At 47.6% G+C, this 23934-nt stretch overlaps 1 long non-coding RNA gene across 2 annotated transcripts in view; it reads left to right on the top strand.

The window, feature by feature from the left end:
• The window catches only part of LOC114061458, a 47775-nt gene extending 34415 nt beyond the window's left edge, over nucleotides 1-13360 (top strand). For both annotated transcript variants that reach the window (XR_003572125.1, XR_003572126.1), the window contains one exon: nucleotides 13172-13360. This is a non-coding gene — a long non-coding RNA (uncharacterized LOC114061458). The remainder of the gene's footprint in view (nucleotides 1-13171) is intronic.
• Nucleotides 13361-23934: the final 10574 nt, after the last annotated feature.

The raw sequence follows: 23934 nt of genomic DNA, 5'->3' as shown, positions 1-23934 counted from the left end.
TAGGGATAGCTGATTCTCACCCTGCACCATCACATCTTTATTCTTCAGAATGCTGCTTGCCGCAGTGTTATAGCTAGGACTGACAAGATAAAGCTGAACTAAAACAAATTGCACATTATCTGCTTCCATCCTGTTGCTGTGATTGCAAAAGAGAACAAACGAAATTCTATCAAAGGGAAGCTCTTCTCCCTCCTCCCAGTGGAGGAGCGGTGGCCGCTGAGGCAGACTGAGAGTAATTTCAACAGAAGCTATGCTGAGACACATGCATTCTCCTCTTCCCTCACACCCAGCAGATGACTGCAGTGCTCTGTGCCAGGCTTCCACATCCACATCCATCTCGCCTCTGTGCTGGATCCCAAGCACGTCTTTCCCAATCCCTCTTCTTTCTTGCCTCGATGAGCTCCTGGGAGATCCCCAGTTTTCAGCCATCACCACAGGTGATGCAGCAGCATGGGCTGAGCTCTTCTGCTCCTGTAGCACACCCAAGGAGGGGCAGCCATAGCTCACACCCACTGTTGCCTGATTTCCTTGTCTCCTTCAAGGAGAAACACTTTCAGGGAACTGGGGTCATAAGAGAGTTTTTTTCTCCCTGTCACAGCCAGCTGTGAGCCAGTTTTCATGGGCCCAAGGAATGCTGGTGTCCTGTGCAGTCCCAGCAGGAGATGCTGACAGGATCCTTTTTTGGTCAGTCTGAACGCTGACCATCTGCTCCACCAGGCCTGTATCACAAAGTCCAGGCGTTTGGTGTTGCAGACCCTGCCACTTGCTAGCACACACTGGATTTTTTGAAAGACTTTGGGAAAGCAGGAAGCATTTGAGCAAAGTGTTGTTCGTAATGGATACCTGTATGCTGAACTGAGAGATAATAAGAGCTCTTCACGTAGTGAGGTATGAAATGCATTCTTTTCAGGAAGCCATGTGCTCCTGTCATTGATGAGGAGTGAGAATATTTTGATACAGAACTGCCCAAGGAGGTTCAGCACAAAATCTTTGGGCAGTATATAATAATATGCACATGGTTCCTTTGTGCCTTAGAAGTATCTGACACTGTCTCAATCACAGTGGGATGTTGTTTTGGGCATAGAAACTGCTTTAAAGAACAATATGCTCAGGAGTTGCTCGTTGTTGCTCTTTGATGGAAGGTGGCTTCACTTTTTTTGTTGTGTGAGGTTGGTATATTTAAGTTCACTTGACAGAAAGTCTTGACTTCATCAAGAAGGCATTGCAGGCAACTCTGGCTTAGATGCCAAAGAACTTCCCAGTCTTGTTGCTGCTCCTATGAAAGAGAAGAAAAGGATTTCTCAAAAATAAGTCACATTTGACCTGTAATTGGAGAGCATAGTTTGGCAGATGGCAAGGGAGGAAATGAGGGATCAGCAGTGAGAAAGATACAGACAAATTACCACCTGATTTCTGCCTACTTAAAAGGCGGCTCTTTGCTGGGACTCTGCCTCTGCACAGCTCCCTACTCCAGTCTGTGAGTGCTGAATTGGGGACTCCTCCAGTCTGAAACTGTGTGAGCTGTGACTGCTCTCGCACAAGGAAAGGTGACTGATCTGAGCTAACTGACAAACCCCTGGAAAGCTGTTTAGCATCAAAGATATTTAGCTAGCCATTAGCAAATAATAATTTTCAAATGCTATAGGAAGTAAAATTCTACAGATTTTGAAGATACCAAAAGTGATGGATCATTATTACCTGGTATTAGGAATTATTTTTCCCATTTCTGTGCAGAAAAGTCAGGCACATACTGGTAGGTGGAAGGAGATGCAATTGTCTAGCCTTAGTGCCTTGGTTCAGAATATGCTGGGCATAGTGGAATCAGGGAAGACTCTTCCTTCTTTTTAGGACACAGGGATAATCTCCAAGCCCATCATTCCTGAAATGTCTTTTAATTGCTGAAGGGACAGTCTGTCTGAGAGGCAAGGGGACTGTGGTGAGGTCTGCCAGCACCCAGGCCCTGGAGAGTCCCAGGCTTGACAGAGGTCCACAGTAGTGGAACCAGGTGTCTACTTCTCTCCTGGCCCCCTTCAGCGGCACACAGAGCCTTGGGAAGGGCAGGGGCTGCTAGTCCCCTTGTTGATGTACCTGCAGTGCTGTTGCATTCTAGTAAGGATATTGGAAATGAATGCAGGGCTTGAAAGTGCCAGTCAGCACCCAAATAATAACGAAATCATATAAATGCAGCAGCAAAGCTGATGCGGTTCCTATTAGACAGCAGTGCTATATATCCCCTGTAAAAGAGCTCTGAGGAGGCACTGCAAATTCCCTCCCCCAACCCAGTCAAAGGAGCCTGATCTGCTTTGAAAGCCTGCCTTTTTTTTTCCAGAATATCAAGGTTTTGGTTCCTTTGGGCCTGACTGCAAATCCAGGAGCCTTTGTATGTATTCCACAGGGCTCTGTCCCTGCAAGCAGACTCCTTTGGTTTGCAAGTGAGTCAGGCCCAGGACCTGCTCTGTATTCTCTCTCTTTATATTTGTATCACTGTTCTAGGGTGCTGCAGAGAGGAGATGAAAAGAAGCTTGGAAGTCTGCTTCTATTAAAGTGTGAATTTATTTTTAAACCTCTTAAATTATTTACTTTGCCTCTTTTTAATGACAGGTGAATATGTTTATGACTTGTTCTCTTTCCCAAGGTAGCACTTGACATGAAAGGAATTAATTACTTGTAGAGTAAATGCAGCTGATGTTAATTTTCAAATAAAGTTTCAGCTTTGCTGAAATTTTGGAAAGAAAGTAGTGTTTTATAAATTAAACCCTGCTTTGTGTGCTTTCTTTTTAAAAAAAGGCTTGTCACTTGGAAAGGCACGGGAACAGAAGACAAACACAGTAGATGAGGGAAACTTGTCTTTAAGGATATACTCCGCTAGCTATCAGTGCACAGCTGTGAGAGATCCCTGTGGCAGCCCATCAGCTGTATATGGACTGAAACAGGCTCCAGCAGCACCCCAACACCTTTGGCAGGAATTGGTTCAGTGGCAAATTGCTGGCCTGTGGTAGGAGCTGCTGCTTTGAACTGACAGGGTGATTAAAGTGGTTGCTCCCCTCTGAGAGAGCACATGCCCTGTCCTCTACCAGGGAATTCTCATTCTGCTTCAGATCGGTGCAGATTCTGATGCCATCAGAGCTGAACTGCCAGGAAAGGATCCTGCACTGCCAGGCACTGCCAGCAGGACCAGCGAACAGAGAGATCGGAGTGACAAGGTAAATGCGTGTCTCTGCCCATGCAGGGCCTTTGGGAAGGGCTTCCAAGTGAGAAGGAGTGCTGGGACTCTCAGTACAGTGACACTTGCAGGGTGTGCAGCAGAGTTCAGGGCGCTGCACAGCTGATCTGGTGCCACAGCAGGAGCTCTCAGGGCTCTGAGCACCAAAGGACCAGAGTTGTTAGTGCTGACACTCCAGACATGACTAAGCCATTTTGATGAAAGAGATGGAATCTGACAGTTTTACTATTAAATTGTTTCTTGTAGGTTTCAAATAAAAAAATAAATTGGCTTCTTTTAAAGGAACAAACCGTGGAAAAGCTTTGGTGAGCAGAAGTGAGTGGTCTCTGAAGCATGGCAGACATCTTCGTGTTCACAGACAGCTAATGAGCCTTCAAGGCGCAGTGCAGAGGGTGCTGGACTGAAAAACAAATGCATCCGCAGCTCTGGTTTTGCCTTGAGGCACCTGGGAATAGAAATGTGCCAGAGGAAGTGGGGCAGGGGAAGGTTTTGGGTTCTGAGCACACCACAGCATTGGGCTGGACTGCCCTGGTGCAAGCGTTGGCTGGAGCAGGACTGCAGCACCTGCGGGTGAGCTCCTGGATCCTGGGGCTTTCCTCAGCGCCTTTGTTCAGGTGGAAGCTGCAGATGTTGGCCATTCTTCTCGGGCTCATTGCACCTTTAGCTTTGCTCCTAAGGGCTGGTATGAGCTGGGCTATCTGTATCAGCTACAGTTTGCCAGTAAAGGTATGTTCTGGATTATTTGGAAGACTTTGTTTGCAAAGACCACGGAATCCATCAGAAATTGGCTGTAAGGAAAATGCCTTTCATCATTCAAGATAAAGAAGATCACGAGGCCTTGGAGACATCACTTCACTCAGGAATTAAATTGCAGGAGTCATCTGGTGTCAAATAAGTTTCATTTAATAGGTTACTCAAATAAAGTTTCTGTAGAAATCAATATCACTTTCTCCTGCAATTGACAGCTCAAGTCACTGAACATGGCATTTTTCATATAAGGTTTATTTAATTTTAGGAGGAAGAATCCCTCCCATACCTTCTGCTTGGCCTAGGCAGCTCGGGTACAAGGTTAACAGCCTGCTGTTGTGGAAACCTGCCCCCCGCCAGGGGGGCATTGTGAGGCCACTTTAACACAGACTTGCCAGTCTCAGGTGCAGTAAGGATGCTGTTGTCACAAGGCTGTATTGAAAGTATGTCTACAGCTCACTGAAGGAAACAGGGACAAGTCACTGTGTTGTCTCTTACAGATAGGCTCGGCAGGACACAGTGCCTCATTATATACCTTAGCAGAACTGGAGTTCCTAGAGAGGCAAGGGTCTGCGGTCTGTCAAGACTGGAGATTGCAACAGGGGTGCTTTTGGGTCCAGGGTAGATGAATCCTACAATTTCCACCTCCTTTAAGAACATGGGACACCTTTGCTCTGTGTTTTATTTCAGTCTGATGGTTTCCCATGGGGAAGGGAAGGGACTCTGGCAACTTTGTGCACCATCACTCTGGAGAACTGTGTGTAGATAACGAGAGCTGTTATTATTCCTACTGTAGGGAAATTGTTTTTGAACACTTGCTGTTTCCTCCACTTGCTTTTCAGTCTTAAGTAATTTCTGAGGTTGGCATGCCATCTCCAGTCACATTTGTCTTGTTGTGTGGCATGACTGATGCAATTACAGTTGACATTGTCACAGCATTTTGCACAAATGCCTTTAATTGCAGGCTTGCAGATGACCTCTGAAATAAGCAGCTGAAGACATCAATGCCCTAAACTTCCTTCACGGATAGAGTTGCCGGCTCTTGGGGTAACATGTGGCCAGTGTCAAGTTTTTAAAACAAATGCTTTCTTGTTGGTTGTGTGCAAGAAGCAGTGCATGAAGCGCTTTGCTCCCTCTCAGCCCCTTGACATGAGTGCAGCCGCTGTGAGGGCAGGAGGTGGTGGGGGGGGAACTGGCCCCATGGCCAGGGCCAGGCTCTGCAGAGGTGCATGTCCTCAGGGAAAACGAAAACTGCCACTTCCTGGGGATTTGGTGGAGGAGAGTGGCAGGATGTCAGGGCTCTTGCAAACATTTTTCCAGGAAGAGAGATGACAGCACCATCTCTCTTCATGGGTGGGTGGGTGTTGGGCAGGGAGAGGAGGCCCCTTGAAGGCAGGTTAAACAGTGGGAAGAGCAGTGGAGGTGCTGAGGACTCCTGTGCTTGCACAGGCACATGGGACATTGACTGGGCCTGAAATGGAGAACAAGAGTGGAAATTGGTTCTCCTTGGAGGGTACAGCTCCAGGAGGCAAATGCCAAGGGATAGCAGATGGGGGTGGTGGTACTAGGCAGTGGGTAGCAGCTGGCTGGGATGCTTGGCCATGCACCAGCCCTGGAGGTGGGGCTTGTAGGAGGCTGCTGCTGAGCATGCCATGCTCCCCATGTGGGGATGGCTACTGGATATCAGGGATGGCTACTGGAACATCAGGGTCAGCTTCTGCCTTCTTCCCTCCTTGCTGTGGATGGGAGAGGCTGGTTGGACTGTGGGAGGGCCAGGAGTGGCTGCACTCCTGTGCATGCTGGCTGTGCTCAGCCTCATTGCTCTGAGAGTGCAGGAAGGCCCTTTCAGGACATGGTTGAAGCAACTCACAGCAGCTAATCCAGAGCTGATGGCAGCTCCCTGCTCCCCACCTGCCTGACAGAATCAAGTAGTATGTAAAACCACCTGAGCTTTTAATGACCTCTTGCAGACTCAAACTGACCATCTAACTTTGCACAATTCACTGATATTCCATTTTACTCAAGGAAATAAAAATGATAGTTTAAACCATTTCAAATATAGCTGTAAATCCCTAACAACATTAACCTTTTCTAAAGCATTAAACTGATCCCGCATGGATTCTCAAAATTGCTATTAGGAGGAGGCATGAGATACTCTCTCCTGAACTTCATGTTCCCAAAGTAAATAACAAACCTTGCTGAGTGGGGTTTATTAGCTTTCTGTGTGCCTGCCTGTCTCCTCCCTCTGTTCTGAGTCATCTAATATAGGCACTTGTGCCTGGTGAAGGCAGAAGTTCATGGACAGCATCCCAGATGTGGGGAGGGGACTAGGGGGATGCTGGGGTCTAGTGGGGGCACAGCAGCTGCTGAGGAAGAGTGAGAAGCATGGGGCTGTGTGGCCTGTGCAGCTGAGCAGCTGCCTTTGAAGGGATCTGAGGCTCTGGTGTTCAGTTGTCAGGAGGGCTTGGCTGGAGACAGCAATAGCAGGAAGGGTTTTATGGGGCTTCTGGCTTTATTTTAAAAGACCAGATACACCAGTTTGGTGCACTGGCTGAGAGAAGGGGATGAGGACACTGGCCTCTCTTGGGCCACAGAGGATTGCTCCTAAAAGGGTAAGGTGGCCTAAAGGAAACAGTTTTTTGAAAACACCACAGTCCTACCCAGGCAGGAAAAAATAGATCGGGGCCTTTTGACTAAGAATATACTCCTGACATGGCACATGTATCCATGGCAGTTTAACAAGATGAACACCATAGTAAGAAAGCTGTGAAAAGGAAGAATGAAACATAAATATGACTGAACACTGGGATTTAAAGTACATTTGCAGATACCCCAAATGTTCATAACCTCACAGCCGTGACAAAGACATCTCCAGTATTAAAAAGACTCTTGATCAAGACAGACCTTATGAAAGTAGCCTTTGCATGGAGCAATATTTCCTAAATATTGCTCACCACAGGGCAAGAGAACAGGAGCAGAACTGGCGAAGGATATGGGAGTAGATACTAGCAGGGACGAGTCTGAGACTGGGAGAGGAGAGTGAGTGAGCAGGGCCAGAGCACTGGAGCTGCAGGTTGAAGAGGTTTGCAGAGGGCCTTACTCTGACCCTCTGAAGCTTGCAGCAGGGATTTGTGTGCTGTCAGGAAAAGGAGGCAGTCAGAGCTCAGAGCTAGGCAGGGCTGAGCCCTTGAGATGCCCTTCTCTTTCTTGCTGAAAGAATCTGTACTGGATACACAGCCCACTGGGATGGAAATCTTGTCTGTGTAGCCCAACTGCAGCCCAGCTGTGCTGGCAGAGGTAAGAGCTGTCATAGCCTACAAGCTATATTGATTCCTGGGGCTGTGCTGACTATAGCACAAATGGACAACAACTGGTAGGAGGAATTTCCCAGCCCTGCAGTATTGGGTTCCTCTGAAGATGCTGAGTGATTTGTATGTTCCCAGCAGCTGCAACCCAGTGAGACAGAGGCTTGTGAACTGCATGTGATCAGGTATGTCCCAGCTGCAGGTTCTGTTGCAGAAGCTGAACAGGGAAACAGCTTTGTACCATCAGTGCTCTTGGATGCTCTCCAGTTTCCTGCTGTCTTAGTCCCATGCCAGGGGCCCTTGGGCTATAAGAACACTTCATGTTTCCCATCTTTTCATAGCTACAGAGCTTTCAGTAGTATAAAGTTGATTTTTATTTGAACATATTTGTCCTATTAACCTAAACAATGGGCCTGGGCTGCAGTTTGCCCCTCTGATAAACAAGGATAAACATAAACAGTACTAGCTGAGAAAGGAGATATGGCAGTAAGCGGAGTGTTACAGGATAATGTTATTTTCAGAGGTGCAGCTGCTTGTGTCTGACAAATTAAAAAGGAAAACATCTGCAAGGTACACTGGGAGGAAAATACTTCATGAGAGGTTTTATCAGGAGTTAGAGGTAATAGTCCTGTAGACACAGTCTTCTGGTGCTCTACAAAGTATTATAATGCTAGATAATAGTGTTCAGAGAGCCAAAGTAGGCATTTGTATGCATTGTGCAAGGATTGGTGTGTTATTTAAGCGTGCTTTCCTCTAAAAGTCTGTATTCCCTAATTCTCTGTCATTAAATATGAAGAGTTTCTTCCAAATGAGGAGGGAGTTCAGCCTTCAATGCTTCTGGTAGGAGGGAGGATATACGGACCATCTTCCTGGGCCTACTCCAGACTGATACCAGCCCCTCTCACTTCGTGGCTTTAACTGCACATTTTAATAATGGGGCAAAGACAAGCACAGGAAAGCTCCTACCAAACAGCACACCCAGTACTCTTGTTCCCCATAGCACACCTAGGAAACACCTCCTGGGCTTGCTGCCCTGAACAGGCTCAGCTGATGGTGGGAGCAGGTGACAGCAAATGAAGGAGCCTGTCTCCTGCTGTCAGGCATGTAGTGGACATACATCTGTTCTTGAAAAGTGTATTCATGCTTTGTAATGCAGATGTATTTCTCCTGGAGATGATCTGTAATGCATCAGAGGAGAACACACTTGGGGAGGTGTGGAAGAGGTACAGTATTTCTGCTGTCTCACACCTTTCCTTAACAAGATGAGCTTCAGAGATTTACAGTCAAACAAAAGGTGAAGATGAACCTTTTGTAAATGGTAGCACTTAAAATTCCTGCTGCTTTGAAGCTGCATGCTGAGCAGATGCTGCATGCACAGACATTGCCCTCCTGAGATGTGGGTTTTAATTCACCTCCGTTTATGTCATCTGTTCCCCATGTGTTTGTGTTACACTGCTCAAAGTACCTGTGGACAAAATGAGCTTCTGTTTCACCTTGTGCTGCTCGTGTCTTGCTCATTCTGTCACAGGGTGTTGGGCAGCACAAGCTGTGGCCAGGCTGAGCCAGACATTCCAAATCAGTCCCGCAAGGCTCTCATCTGAGGAAACTCTTTGTTATCTAGCCATGCTCTTATACCTCCTGCAGCATATGGTGTGGGGGTCACTGGGGAAGTTACCAACAAGTTTCCAGAGAAAAGGAACCTTTCTGGGGGGTCAGCCTACTTTCCTGTGTGAGGGGAGCACTGACTAGAGTGATGCCTCTTTGTGGGAACCCACTTGCATGGGGAACAGATGGCATGCTCTGAGGGCTTTGTTGTGCTTGTGCTGGAGCTGGCATTGGGGGTGATACAAGTAGGACTGCTTGGACAGAGGAGGAAAAGCATGGGAAGCAGTCAGGAAGGCAAGCTCCGTGACGGTCCTCGCAGAATTCTAGTCATCTGAAGACCAGAGCAGTGTGCTGCAGAAATAGGTTGCCCAACTCTAGAGTAAATGTTAAGCCTGGAGGCAGATGAGGTTGTGGGTACCCAAGGAGCTTCTCCTCTGGAACTACATTAAGTCCTGTGGGACTCCAGAGAGCATGCAGAGGGGAGCTGGAGTGCCTCATACACTCACTACAGCTAATTCTTGGCATAATTTGTAATGGCTATAGGGCTCTTGAATCTGCTTATTGCCCCAGGGGAGTGTCTTGCATATCTTGCATTGGAAGACTTGCTCATGAGCACAGGGCTGCATCTACAGCACCGGGCTTAAAGGTTCTGAGTAAAAGAAAGCCATATGCTCTCACCTGTGTACTTGTGGTTAATAGAGAAAGGATATTTCGTAGAATTAATTCTAGTAGTATTTGGAGGCATTCTCCAGTGTCTGTGACTCATTCAAAGAGCCAGTGAAAGGATGGCACAAGCCCATATTCCAGGGATATGTCTCAGGCTGGCTGGGCTAGAGCTCTGACCCTTGTCTGCAGGACTTCAGTCCTCTACATTAGTTATGCTTCCCTGGACAAAAACAGTAAGATGTAGATGACCTGAGATAAATATGGTTTGTATAGTCCTTGGCACTTCTTTAGCAGAAGGAAGTTAACCAATGTAGTTAATTAAATGTCTTACAGCTCTTTTTCAGTCATGGTTATCCATAGGTGACCATCTATTTCCAACATGATTGTACTGGGGGGAAGTGGCAGGGTTTGCTACAGCAAATTCCCTCGTCTGCCAAAGCAAGGTCTAGGGCCTAGTGCTTAACATGCTGCTGCAGTACAGATACATCCTTTAAGCATCAAGAAAGAGATGTGGATTGGCTTTTTTTTTTCCTGCAAAAAATGACATTTTGAAGTAGGTTAAATCTAACACTTTTCCACATTTTCTTAGAGAGAGATTTTGTCTGGCTGTTGTACGTGCTTTCCATGAGAAATTATTTATGAGCTCCTCAATCCCTCGTCTACTCTTCTTGATGTAACAATAGTAGATCTGGAGGAATGACCAAGGTTAGTTTTATAGTCTTGTTTCAGATGTAGTGCCAAGTTATTCAGTGCTTTGTTTTGTTAGTGCCTGAACCAAGGGGCAATTTATCTCAGCAACGTCCTTCAGATTATACCTATATACTATTTTACCAATAAGGCATGCACCTGCTGCTCCAGTCCCAGAAGAAATCAATGTTTCATTTCAGAGATGCCAGTTCTTTGCTCTCTCTCCTTGTGCCATTCTTATGAAGACAAACTTTTTAGGGGGTGTGGGAAGAAATACAGAAGAACCGTGGAAAAACCTCCCCTACTTCAGCTACCACATCCTGTTCAATTATGAATTGTAAAGAAGCTTGCTGAGGGCAAGGGTTTAAGTGGTGAGCATACATGAACAGGATGGGACATGCCCTTTGTTGGGGTCTGTATGGATGGGATGGGGCACACCCTTTGTTGGGGTCCCCTCCAGATGATGAGCCTAGCCTGCTGCAACCCTGGAAGGAAGTGCACAGTGTGACCATGGCATTTTTGTCTTTGCTGGACAAATGCAAAGCTGTAGCTCAGTTCCTTGCTCACAGTCAGTTATCTATCCTGGCACTGGTGTAACTATAATACATACTTTATTGCTTGTCAATATTTTAACCTTTCTGGCACATTATTCCCTAGGGCAACTGAGCAGCCTCAATAATATAGCTGATAATTATAGTCCTGGTGAATATAGAGTTATCACTAGGGTCCTGTATAAATCACGTGGAAAAGATGACAGATTTCACTAGCTGATCATCACAAAAATGGGAAGAGGTGACAGCTTAATGGGGAAGGTAATAAAACCAACAATAAAGTAATTTATAATATAGGCGATGATTTTCAGGGTTTTCTATTTGTTTTCCTGCTAATAGAAGATAAATGTCATATTAGGAATAAGACCTCAAATTTATATTAAAAATATTTGGAAAATTTCATTCAATATCAGCAATTCTCAGCTCAAGAAGTGGCAGCATGGGTCTTAATTACCTGTCTTAATTACCTGTATAAGGTCCTTAGAACCAAAGTGGTGAATAATAGTATTTGCTTTACTTTCTTGAGGTGCTGCAAGGGTGATGTTTCTAAATGCTGAGGGCATCAGGACCTGGCCCTGTCCTTGTGCCTCAGTGGGAGGAAGCCTCCTGGTCACTGGTGGAAAGCAGGACAGCAGTCCTGGCAGGGATCCTGAGTCGGGTACATTGCGGCTATTTTGGTAGGCTGCAGGTTTCACAAGAAATCCAAGCTGTCATAAGCAAAGAACAAGACTTCAGTGCAGGTGTGAGAAAGCCCTGCAGCAGTACTGGAGCAGTGAGAAAGGGAGGATGCCTTACAGAGCGGACGAGTGTGTCTAAGACACTCTCACCAGAGATATATGAAGGATTGGTGTTTGCACCTGTAAGTTACCTGTTAGTATTGCTGGTTGGTCCTCTGGACTGCATGCTATGAAAGTGCATGTGTGCAGCCTTCAACATTTATACTCTACACTAACAAAAGGTTTGGGAGCATGAATGAGTTATGATGGGACTGCAGAGTGAGCAGGAGTGTCCTGGGGAATGGCCACGGCTCCCTGGGTGAGACCAGAGTAACAAGCAGCTGAGAGAGCAGGAGAGTGGGAGGCTGCCAGCCCAGCTCTGGGCGGGAGCCTGCGTGATCGAGGGAGGGACTGGCGCTGGGGATGGAGGTGCTGTGGGCACTGGTGGGTGTTGAGTGGGTGCTGGGGCTGAGCAGGTGAAGACTGGCATGGTGTTCCCCAGCAAAGTGCGGTTGCTGCCTGGGCATCATCCTGTGCACTGCTTACCTGTGGAGCCAGTGTGCCATGGCTGGGAGAGCAGGAACAGCTCTTCCCAGTCAGCAGCCTGGGCTGGCCTGGCCTGGCTCTGGATGGTCTCTTCAGCAGTGATTAATGTGAGGATGTCTCTGGGATGCAAGCTGGGGAAGGGAGAGCAGTGGATAATGTATTTGTGTCTGTGCTTAACATTCACAGTACATTCTCTTGCATTTCTTCTAAACAAGCACTATGAGGTCTGGGCCCCAGTACCTCTAATCTAGTGAGGGCCTTATTGATCAGGTCTTGCTATTTGGTCCCCTGAGCTGCCTTGTGATGCACAAAAGGAATAAATTGCTCCTTATACTTTCAAGAGTCAGAATGTTTTTAGTGTATGTAGACCCATGTGATAAATACAGAGGCACAGCTGGGATGAGAATAGCAAAAAGCAGAGGGATAATTAACAGCTGGAACAGCACAAACTAGTTCCCAAGCCCAAGCCCTGAAGGGACATGATACATTCATCATGCTGCTCTCTGGGCTGATACTGCAGCTCTGGGGTTCGTGGTATTGAATTACAGTCTCTAGAAAATATTGTTTGGGGAATGTTGAGGAGAACTGGTAAACAATATGCTAGAAGGTGACAGATATGTTGCAGCTTCATATAGGGCTTTCATAATAAAAAGAGCCATGTGGGGTTTTCCCCTCTCTGCCTGCCTGTCAGAGCTGGCAGCAAGCTGGCTGCCAGGCTTCAGTGGGGGATGGCAGGGCCAGCAGCCATTGGGCTTGCTTCCTTCTGATGAATGTTTTCTTTAAAATATTATTTTGTTATTGTGTGAAGCACCAACAATGGCTGATAAATTTCAAGCTTAATGAAGCACCATCTGTGATTCAGCTGCTGTAGATAACAACATATAGAAGGATCTTAACGCTGGATTTAGACTCAGTCTAGCCTGGACACCCTTTCTGGACTCTCCTGCCTTCAGTGTGGTGTTACAGAAGATGACACAGAGGCTCACAGCTCAGAGCTGATGCCCACATGATCTGGGCACAGCTGGTGATCAGGAGCTGCACTTCAGCCGCATGGAGGTGTGGAAGATGGAGGCAGCCAGGATCTGTTTTGTAAGATGTTTTCCTTTCTATCCCCTTTCTTCACAGGAATTTATTCACAAGATTTTAATCTAGGATGATCCTTCACTCCTACAAACCTGCTGACGAATGATGGCAGTGTCCCCTGAGTCAAGCTCACGACATGCTCAGGAGCTGCCTGCCTCTGGAGCATCCTGCATCACGGCCCCAGGGGCCCTGAGTGCAGGGAGGACCTGTGAGCCACCAGTAAAGCACGCACCAAGGTAAGGAAGGGGAATCCTGTGTTCTCACTCAAATGCCACATCCTTCTGGCAGCACAAACTAGGTACTTGCTTGCTTCATTGATTAAATGGGGGACTTCCACAGCCATGGTAACCAGTGGTGTCTGTGCGTAGAGGGTGAACAGGGGATGGCTAGTCAGGTTTTCTCTGTGTGATGATGAAAGGGGAAGTTTTAAGGTGGTTTGCTATCAGTTTAAAAATGCCGTGAGAATCCTGAAGACACAAAAAGACACATAAGAGCTGAAAATCTGCAGCAAAAGCATGCTGCTTCTAGACAGATTTTCCTGCACGTGGAGAGAGCGCTCCCAGCAGCACAGGAGCACACGATGCCCACCTGGATTTCTGGTAAGGATGCATCAGATGCTTTTTGCAGAAGATGTGGGATTTAAGGTTTTTCCATCCTTGCTTATGTGCCACCCCCAGGGAACATGGGTGGTAACTGGCATGGCATTAGAAATACTGCTCAAGGAATCCTGACTGCCAGGGAGCTCTGAGTCACCTGCTCAGTGAGCTTCTGCTCAGCTTAGAGTTTCTACGTCCTCATGGCGTCAGAGTGGCAGAGTGTGGGTCCACCTGCCCAGGCTGGCCAGCTGCCAGAGGAGAGCTGTTGTGGTAGAGAGCCAGGCGCCCAGGCGGCTGTGGTACCCCAGCAGTGGCCAGCCAGGGTTGTTCTGGGGGGCTGCAGTGGTGCAGCTGCTTCCCCTCCAGCTGACTAAGGAAGCAGCTGCTATGGGCTCTGCTTCCACTCCAGAGTAGTGCTGTGATTACAAGACAAACATAAAGTCACAAAAACATCATCAAAACCTAAAGTAAAGTATTCAGCTCATAAAAAATGTGCCATCTGAACAAACAAAAGAGTTACAGCTTTCCGTACTCCCTCTTGGAGCCAAGGGGAGAGTGTGCTGCTATAGCAGAAGCCTGAGGAGCCATCAGTGGCCGAAGTAGAGGATTTCACTACCCCCGGAGAAGCTCTTTCACATTTATTTGTCATATGTTTGTATTTAATGCACTGATTAGGGCCAGGACTTTTAGACAGCCACTGACTGTGCACGTGAATTGGTGTAAACGTTATGTAGGACCATCGTCAGCTCTGCTCCCCAGGAAGACTGATACACAGAATGAATCTTCTCAAGCTGCTTCTGAAAAGATTCATGGGACTGCAGTGAAAGTTGCTTCCAATGGGAACCTCTGTGTACTGGTGTCAGCATATATTTTATTCCCTATGACTACAAGGGCTGGTTAGGTCATGAGCCTCCCACTGAAATGGACCTCCTACAATTGCCAGATAATTGGTTCTTTTCCTTATAGGCTGATGGAAGTTATGGTTTGCCCCTGGCTCCCCCAAGAGCAGGCGTAGCACCATGGGCTGCTTATCTCTCATCCAGGTGCTCAGCCTGTCTTTCCTTTCCACCTGGCATGGCCAGAGGGGAAGCCCCAAGAGCAGAGGGCAGGGAGCAGCTGCTGAGCATGGGTTTGACCATGGGCTTGCTGCCTGAACCAGAAGTGGGGCTGGAGGACTGGGAAGGTTGTAGGATGGTGGTGCAGGCTGGGGGTGGTATGGCAGATTCAGATGCACAGTGATGCTGGAATCAGGTCACTGTGAGCATTGGTCCTTGACAGGTGCTGTAGACCAGCTGTCTGGCCTTTGTCCCTGGGACCAGGTACTCATCTGCTGCTGTGGCATGTCACAGCTGCTGCTAGTGCTGGTGCTGCAGCTGCGGCAGAGGATGTGCCAAACCCTTCGAATCTTGTGCTGATTGTATCTGGCTGCAATTAAAGGCTCAGGAGACCTTGGGAAAGAGCCCTTTGCTTGCCTCCTTGTCTGATTTGATCTTACCAAGGGGCTGTGACTGATCTTGAAAATCTCCCTGCTCCCAACTGAGCAATCACAGAGAAGCACTAGATATCCATCTTCCCCCTTTGGTCTTGTCCTGCTTTGGATACTGACTCTCTCCTCCAACACAGGCTCCTCTCTCTCAAACATGTGGCTCCTCTGTGCTGGCATTTCAGAGTGGCATTGCGCAGTGTTGCTGCTTGGAGCCATCCTGTTGCTTGTTCCTCTTCTCCTTTCAAGTTTGTACAGCATGTGCAGCCAGTGTGAGAAGAATCCAGGGGTGAAGTGGCATAGGGTGGTGGGAATGCTGCCATTGGGAAGGCCATGCATGCCAGAAATATCTTTTCCTCAGAAAGATCCTAAAAGAACTGAGTCTGCCAATCAAACTCTCTACAAACAAAGATTAATGTGCACCCCTCATGCTGAGCCACAGCTCTCTGTTTATTGCATTTTAACATTGTCAACAGCGCCTGCTGAGGTGCTTGCCATGATCTGCTGACCTCTACTATTTGGGATGGCATATGAATTGATTGTGGTGGAAAGAACTTTATTGGAATAAAATGAACTTCTCAATTATTGCCACACAAATAAATCTCTGTGTTCCAGTAATCCCCCTCAAGGAGCACTTCCAAAACCCTGAGTTCCTTTAGGACCTTTCTGGTGGAAAATTCTTCTTATTTCTGTAGTTTGGCTTTTGGGGTGGCTCGTTTACTTTACTGGGCACCCTGTGGCAGCAGCACTGTCCAGGACTGCTGGCACCTTCTGGAGACATCTCCCCAAGAGGTGACAGGCACCTAAAAGCTGAGAGTGCTTGGGACTATCCCTTCTAAGGCCTCTTCCTTGTGCTGCCAGTTGCAGTGCTCTGGAATATAAAACATGGAAATAATTAAGTAGAATAGTTAGCTAATGTTTGCACAGGATCTGGAAAATATAAAGAACTATATAATTGCTAGGTACAATAGATTAATTTACCCAGTGCTTTGAAAATGTAAAGGCAGCATAGCAGTGCTAAGTATTATAATTAATTAAGTTTTCACTATTTGTAAGATTTGTTTTGGACAACAACAACACCAAGAGTTCAGTTTTCCAGTTTGGGTCCACAGGAGGGAATGATGAGGGGTGCGATGTGACCTCCAGGGATGCCACTGCAGGCAGGACAGGCTGTGGAGTGTGAATGACACAGTCACAGCCCCGGCCGTGGAGTGGGGCCTGCTGAGGTCTGGCCTTGATTTGTGCTGCCAGTGACAGTGGCTGAGTGCCAGACCTGTGCCTGCAGGAGCAAACTATAAGGAAACTGGTGATCTGTGTAGAAGATCCCTGAGCAATCTTAGCTGGAAATTCCAGGGGCAAAAAGTCTTTGTGTTGTGTTGGTGCCTGTTACTCCTTCTGTGTTTCCTCCAAACTCCTCTGGACAGTGTGAGGGCTGGTTCTCAGCACAGTGATGCACTGAGTGACTGTCCTGCTGCAGACACTCAGAGAGGGTACCTGAGGGCTGGGGGGCACAGGGCAGGGGATGGGGTGTAGCAGACTCAGTGTCTTGCTGGACAGCAGTCCCACTGCTGCTCCCATGCCTGTTGTCTAGACAAGCATATGAACTCTTGCCTTGGGGCTCCAGGAAACCCTGCATTTGGCATGTGTCCAAGGGTGGTTTGTGTTTGCACTGTGGCTGTTTGGGCAAGGGAGAATGAGGATTATTGCCTGGTGCAGTCAGCTGTACAGAAAAACACGTTGTGCTGTTAGAGGGCCCTACATAAGAATAGCAGCTGCAGCTCATTTGTCTCTTTTATCTGGCTGTGGCAGCTGCTAAGGGCACGTGTGCGTTCCACACTTGGGTGTCACTGACATGCAGTCGTTCTTGTGCAGATCTGCAGTATGTGAAACCCTTGAGTGCAGGCGTTTCCTGGAGACCAGTGTGACTAGCCAGAAAAGGCTGAAGGAACTCCTAGGAACTCTGAGGACCTCTGTGCACGTACAGTTCACTGCAATAAGAAATGCTGCAGAAACAATTCAGCAGTTCCTGTATTATTCTTAGAATAACTTCTGATTCTTACTTTTTAAACAGCAAAGGAGGCAAAGTACTATCATCCATTCATTAACAAGTTGCTCTTTTACTCTTAGCCTGAACATTGCAGCCTCAGTGTGCTCCTGCCCTGGATCAGGGAGATGTGAAACTTACCCAGTATTTATTAGCATATAGAAACTAGTCTGTCTGTGCATTTATTTGGGTAAATAGTGAGAGCAGGATTTCCCATGCTTGTTCAACAAGTTAATTCACTTGGAATTTTGTCTCCCAGACATATATTCCTGCACTGTTCCTAATGATCTGGCTCAGTAAGCAGAAGGCACTCCTCTTCCCATGCTCATGGAGGGAGGCGATGACATGACGTTGGTCGCTTTTGGAGACCTCTTCACAAACACTGTGAATCTGATGCAGTAACTGGGATTGTGTGTTAATCACACCCAGTCTTTAATGAGCTAAAGTAGTAGGCAAGCCAGGAGATGCAGTGGAGGGGAGGTTTGGAGTATTGAGCCAATGGCCACGTGAGGGAACAGCTTCAGAGGGAGAACACCAGGTCTGTATCACACCACCACTGACTGCCATGTGAGTGCAGAAGCACAAAGAGAAGGAAGAAGAATCTGGTCCTAAATGAACAGGAAATTTGGAGCCTCTCAAGGTTCACTGCCCACCCTGCTCCATTCCCAGTTTGCTCTGGTCATCTCTTCCTTTTCTTGCTAGGCTTTGGGCTGGTCCTCATGTGTAGGACTGCAGCTCTCTGCAGAGCAGGAGCCTTTGGGATGCTCTGCTCCAGTTCCAGGCATAGTTCCAGTGGTCTTCTGTCCACTGGCAGCTGTGTGCTGCTGTCGCTCTGGCGGCTCCCTCCCAGTGCTGCATGCCCAGGCATCAGTCTCTGTGTGGAGATGTGCCAAAAGCCATGCTCGTGGTTGTGTCACTGATGCTCTGGGAGATAAATGGGAGGGGGAACAACATTACTTTGCTAAGCATGCAAGGAACATTTCACACCCAGGCAGTACTGAGCTGTAGGGCCATGGTCTGACCCTTCCTGAGGGGTTGAGGAACCACCTCGCAGGCTGTGCCAGTGCCTGTCCCTGGGAGAAGCTTTGTGGGAGAAGGCTCAAGGATGTGAGAAGGCTGTGAGTTTGGGCAGCTGTCCTTGCCACATTATGGGCTGTGCTTGTTCGTGGTCCCTGTGCTCACAAGACCATGAGGTTTTCTGTCATCAACACCTTGGTGAAAACAGGCTTTGTGAAATAGCCAGGAGGTGAAAACACAGAACTTACCTCTCAGCTATTATCTTGGGTTTATTCCATCAGTTTCTTCCTCAGGTTCAGTGAACAGAGGTGTGCAGGAGGTCTGAAGTGGGGAGGGAAGCAGAATGCCAGGTGCAGGAGGCATGGAGCATGCACGCGGCCCCAGTCCTGCTGCACTGGGAATGCTCTGTAGTGCCTGCCTGCCAGGCAAGAGGGAATGACTTCAAAGAACATCTTTATTAGGGTACACTACTTAGCATCAAAGAAATGTCAGGGCAGCTGTATACTGAGTCCCTGCCTACAGCACTAAACTAGCTGTCATTCAGCAGTCTGAGTACAAACCACAACCACTGGCAGAGTCCTGGAAAAATTTATTTTTCCACATCTAATTGCCCTTTTTGCTTTGTAAACATAAAGGTTGAAGCTTAAACTCTGACAGCTCCAGTAGCCTTTTTCTTATCTCCTTAAAAAAAATGACATTCAGCTTGTTAGACTTTTCTTTTACTGCAGCCTGAAATCTCACAAAATCTGCAGAACTCTCTTTTAAAGATCATTGAAGCATTTCAGTACTCACTTTGGGAAAAACCCTTCAGCTCACAAGAAGACAAAAGCTGGTGCCTGAAGAGCCAAGACCTTTCCCTATAGCAATACAGGATAAAAACGCTTGTCCAAAAGAGGCAGAGCAAGCAATCAGCATTCCACCTTTCCCTGGAAGCAGATTAAAGCTTGCTTATCCACTCTGGTTATTGTTCCAGAAAGAAATGAAAGACCAAAGATGGAAAAAAAAGAAAAGCAAACGTCAAAAAGCAAAACTGAATGTATTATAGTAGCCTGAAAACTTCTTGAGTTCAGTTTCTTCAGTGAAGTGCAGCCTCCCTGCCCTGAAGGAGGCTCTCCCGAGGGTGGGGGGCTGCACTGCCTCCCGGACTGTGCTCTGCCTCTTCTGAGAGCATCATGCTTGCAGGAGCCTCTTCTGGGTCAGGGCTTTGAACTGCTCCTGCTGCAGCCATTCACCATTAGAGATGCACATCCTGGATTGCTTCATCCACAGAGAAGTGGTTTTAGAGCTACAGCTCTTGAAGAAAGTGCCTCTGTTTTTGGGGAGGTGCTTTCTGTTCCCTCCATCTGACAAGAAAATAGGGCTGTTGTATCACCACCACTGTCTCTGCAGACACTTCTGGCTTGGGCTCAACTTCCCATATGCCTGCAGGAAATGGGGGCCAGAAACTGGCCCTTCCCCCAGCCCCCGGACCAGAGTCCTGCTCCCTGCATGGTACAGGCACTGTCCACATCCCTGTCCCTGCAACCAGCCTGGCCTGTGCCCAGCTACACCCAGCTTATGGAGCTGTGTCCATTAACAAGTGACAGAGCAGTCAGCTTGTCTGGAGTGTCAGACCCTCTCCTCAGCACACCCAGTCTGCTGGAGCAGTGGCTCTAATGGGCTGTGGGGCTGGGCTGCAGATAAAGGCATTTTTCCTGCCTGTCCTCTCTGATACTCTCTCCCTTTTGCTGTGATCCATGAGGGTGTGCTGTGATTCTGGAGTTAGCCCTTCATCTTACTCAAATGCAAAATGCTTTCTGTTTCCTTAAGTACTGTCTGTGTTGACTGTGTCGTGGCCAAGAACAGCACAGGAGATTCATGTTTGCTGGTGGGAGGTTGTAGGTGTGATCCAGCACCAGGTGTTTTATGGTGCCTCTGCTTCTGCAGTTCCCTGAGTGCTGAAGTTGGCTGAAACAAGGCTGTTTCAGAAACAACTAAAGCTTCTTACATACAGAACAGAAATGCAGCAAAATCCTCGAAACACCTTTTGAGCAAATCCTTTGATTCAAACTGGAAGCTTGAAATGACAAATGGAAGAGAAGTTTCAGGACAATCTATATCTATTACAGATCCCCATTGTCATCAATAAGGAAACAACCATGACTGGCAAACTCTTATTACCATTTCCTGTGCAGAGCTGAGCACAGGCTCAGCTTTGTGCTGCTCAAGGAATAGCTGTCACACCATTACAGCAAATATATCTCTGTTAAGTTTTTCACCTTTTTTATCTTCCAGTTTGCCCAGAATTAAATTTGATGTTATTTAGGTGGGGCTTTCCACAAGGTGTTGAAAGAGGACAGTTCTGCAGCAGGCCAGGTCCAGAGAAGAGAATGGAGCTGAGAAAGGATCTGGAGCACAAGTCTGATGAGGAGCAGCTGAGGGAGCTGGGGGTGCTCAGCCTGGAGAAAAGGAGGTCAGGGGGGACCTTCTTGCTCTCTCCAACTCTCTGATGGAAGGGTGGAACCACGTGGGTGTCAAGGGACAGGAAAAGAGGAAGCTCCCAGGGAACAAGGGACAGGAAAAGAGGATGCGGCCTCAAGTTTCACGGAGGGGGTTTAGATGGGATTTAGGAAATTAGGAAAAATTTCTTCATGGAAAGTGTTGTTCAACCCTGACACAAATTGCCCAGGGCAGTGGTGCAGTTACCATCGTTGGAGCGATTTAAAACATGTGGATGTGGCATTTGGGGACAGGGGTTAGTGGAGGTCTGGGCAGTGCAGGGGGAATGGTTGGACAAGATGTCTTAGAGGTCTTTTCTAACCTCAGTCATTCTGTGATTCTGTGACTCCAAGAGGGATGTCACCGTAATTAGCAGAAAAACGTCATTCCTCGGCATTCACTATTTAGCCAAATAATGAAGTGACAAAGTCTTTATAGAGTTAAATCTTAGCACAGAGAACTGTCCTGGGGTCAGTTCCCTAGTACATCTGGAGCATCTACATCACTAATGGCTGTGGGTGTTCAGATGTTCCTGGGATAACAAGGTTTGAACAGGAAATAAACACAGCAAATGTATTTGAACAGGAGGTTCTGTCAGGGCTCAGTCCCAGCCAACAACTCAGTCCCACACAGCTACTTGCTCACTCCCTCACCTCAATGAGATAGAGAGGAGAATCAGAAGGAGGTGATTTTTTTCTTTGGGTTGAAGTCAGTCATGGCTAGGCTTCGTGAACCAAGATTTGAGAAGGGCTCTACCCATGTTTGCTACAAGCGCGCTGATGGGGTTGAAGTATGAACAGTTTAATAATTAAAATTCAGTAAAATATACTACTACTATCCTGAAGTTCAGTAGAGCAGACTTTAGCCTCTTCAGGGATCTGCTGTCATTGTCCTTTCCACAGAACATCTTCCATGCTTTCCCAGAGATGAGGCTTTTCTATCCAATGCGTGTTTTAGTTCCTGGCTCTGGGATTCACACATAGCACTTGGTTCCTGTCTCTGCTGGAGGCTTTAGTTTTGTTCCTGTGAATGTGTTTGACTGCTTCCTGGCCTGACATTTTCCGTACTGTTTGAAAGTGAGTGTGAATTTAACCAGAGGTGTTATGGGTGCAAGTGGAGGGACCTTGTGTAGGTGCTCCCAAGTTCTCACTGGGCCACACCACTTGCCTCTTTTGTTAGCCTTATTTTAGCTGCCTGCTCCTGTGCTTCTCCCTCAGTGCATCAGACACTTCATTTCTCTCTTGCAGCGCTCAGCTGATAAGCATTTTCGCTCTTCAATAGACAGCCGTGTATGCTTGTCAGCTGCCAGCCAGCTGATCATGATTAGATTGTAGTTGTGAGAGTGGTTTCCTGTCTTTCAGGCCTGAACAGATGGTGTGCTGCTCCCAGCACAAGCTTTGACTTTCACAGTGCTTCATGGCTTGGCCAAATGGCAGTTGTGGAATCTGCACATGTGAAGCTTTTCAAGGGGATCCTCGCAAGGGAGAGGTGCAATTGTGTCCTCTAAGGCAAAGTTGTATCTAAGGCAAAGTTGTATCCACTTCAGAGGAGTGCTGGGATGCTTCTGTTTGTTGAATGCAGTCCTCCAAACTACACTTCTGTTCCCCAGTTCTTAAGTCTGTTGCTGATATACTCTCAGTATCGTATTTAGGCTTAATATTTTAGAGAACAACTACTGTTATGTCTGGTAAAAGGTGCTACTTTTGAATTTTATGTTACAGGATCAATAAGGGGCAAAGGAGAGGCCTGATAATGGATTCGCTCCCAGGATTTCCAGACTTCCTTTTTCCTGGGACAGTTTGCCTTTCTAACATACTAGGTTTTCCTATCTAGCTGCTGTACAGGGTAACCTGATGTGGCTCCTTCTGTCCTTGCCATATTTGGTCTTGCATCAGTGACAGGAGCTTCCTGTGACTGAGGTGCCGAGGAGGTGGGAGGGTCTGGTGGTGATGGAGCTGTCAGAAAGGGGCTCCTCTGCACAGTTCAGCAGACTTGACAGCATCCTGACTGCCATGTAAAGATCCGTGAAATGAATGATCATCAGACATGGCTACTGCCTGCCAAAAAGCAACACCTCTCATGCACCTCATCCTTCAACAAAACAGCTCCTTCTCATGAAATAATCAGCTTTCGTCTCTTCATTTATTGCATTGCATGAGAACAACTGGCAGCCTGCTCACATGTGCCGATTTATTAACTACATCTCATTTACTAACTGGTAACAAATTCTTTTTGCTTGTAGCTGCCAAATACAAATAAGGTTGCGCTTCAGAGCTGCCCATGTGCCAGGTAGATTCCTTGTCCTTCCTGGCCCATCTGTCCTTGTGTCAATGGCCGTGTCACTCTACAAGTAATAAACCTCTCCTCTGATGGTCTCTGCTAACCATGAGCAGGTTGCTGAGCCCAGCTTAAGGAATACAGGAGGAAGACCTCCCAGAGATCCATCTCTGTGCTGAGCTGGAAGAGATCTGTTCCAGCATGGAGGAACATATCACCTGCACTGGCAATTGTTTCTTCCAAACTGTGTGCCCTGCCCAAGTGACAGAGAGAGGGGACGGTCTCGGGGCAGGCCACTTCTGAAGAGCAGCCATCAGCCATGGCCTGTTCCCCATCCTGACACACATCTCTGTAGTGACACAACAATGGCAAGAACAGTGCCCTGTGAGCTGTGTGCAAGGCACAGCAAGGCTTGCCCCCATTACACACTTCTGATCAGGACCACCCCCTCCACTGCCTACCACAGCAGCAGGACAGGTCCTGTCCTCAGGACAGACTGCAGACCAAACGGACAGGCAGACCCCATGCGGAGGCTGAGGGGGAAGGGGCATCTATCTACAGGTCTCCTTCCTTGCAAGGCTTGACAGGGTGCCCAGGCTGCTTGCTTTCCTGAGCCCTTCCTCTAGCTCTCCCATTGATAGTTTTCCATGGGTACATCCTGTTGGCTCAGCATTTCCAGCTGCTCCCTGGGGCAGCAGCTTGGGCGCTCTCTGCTCCCCTTAGGTCCTGTGCCTACGTACAGTTCCCTGACAGGGAGTAAAGTGACCTTCCTAAAACAGCTTGGTTCTTGTTCCTCAGGACAGGATCACTGTGCTAGCACTCACTCTCTGCCAGGAAACCGTCCCTGTCCAGAACACAGTGGTGCCTCTTGGCAGAGGCTTTGGCAGGATGCCAAAAGGCAGATTGAGTT

The sequence above is a fragment of the Empidonax traillii genome, unplaced genomic scaffold (genome assembly GCF_003031625.1).
Source record: "Empidonax traillii isolate 1590-97213 ecotype Southwest subspecies unplaced genomic scaffold, ASM303162v1 scaffold335:size599443, whole genome shotgun sequence".
Classification (NCBI taxonomy): Eukaryota; Metazoa; Chordata; class Aves; order Passeriformes; family Tyrannidae; genus Empidonax; species Empidonax traillii.
The sequence above is the reverse complement of the archived record's forward strand: the minus strand, read 5'-3'. Positions and strand labels throughout refer to the sequence as shown.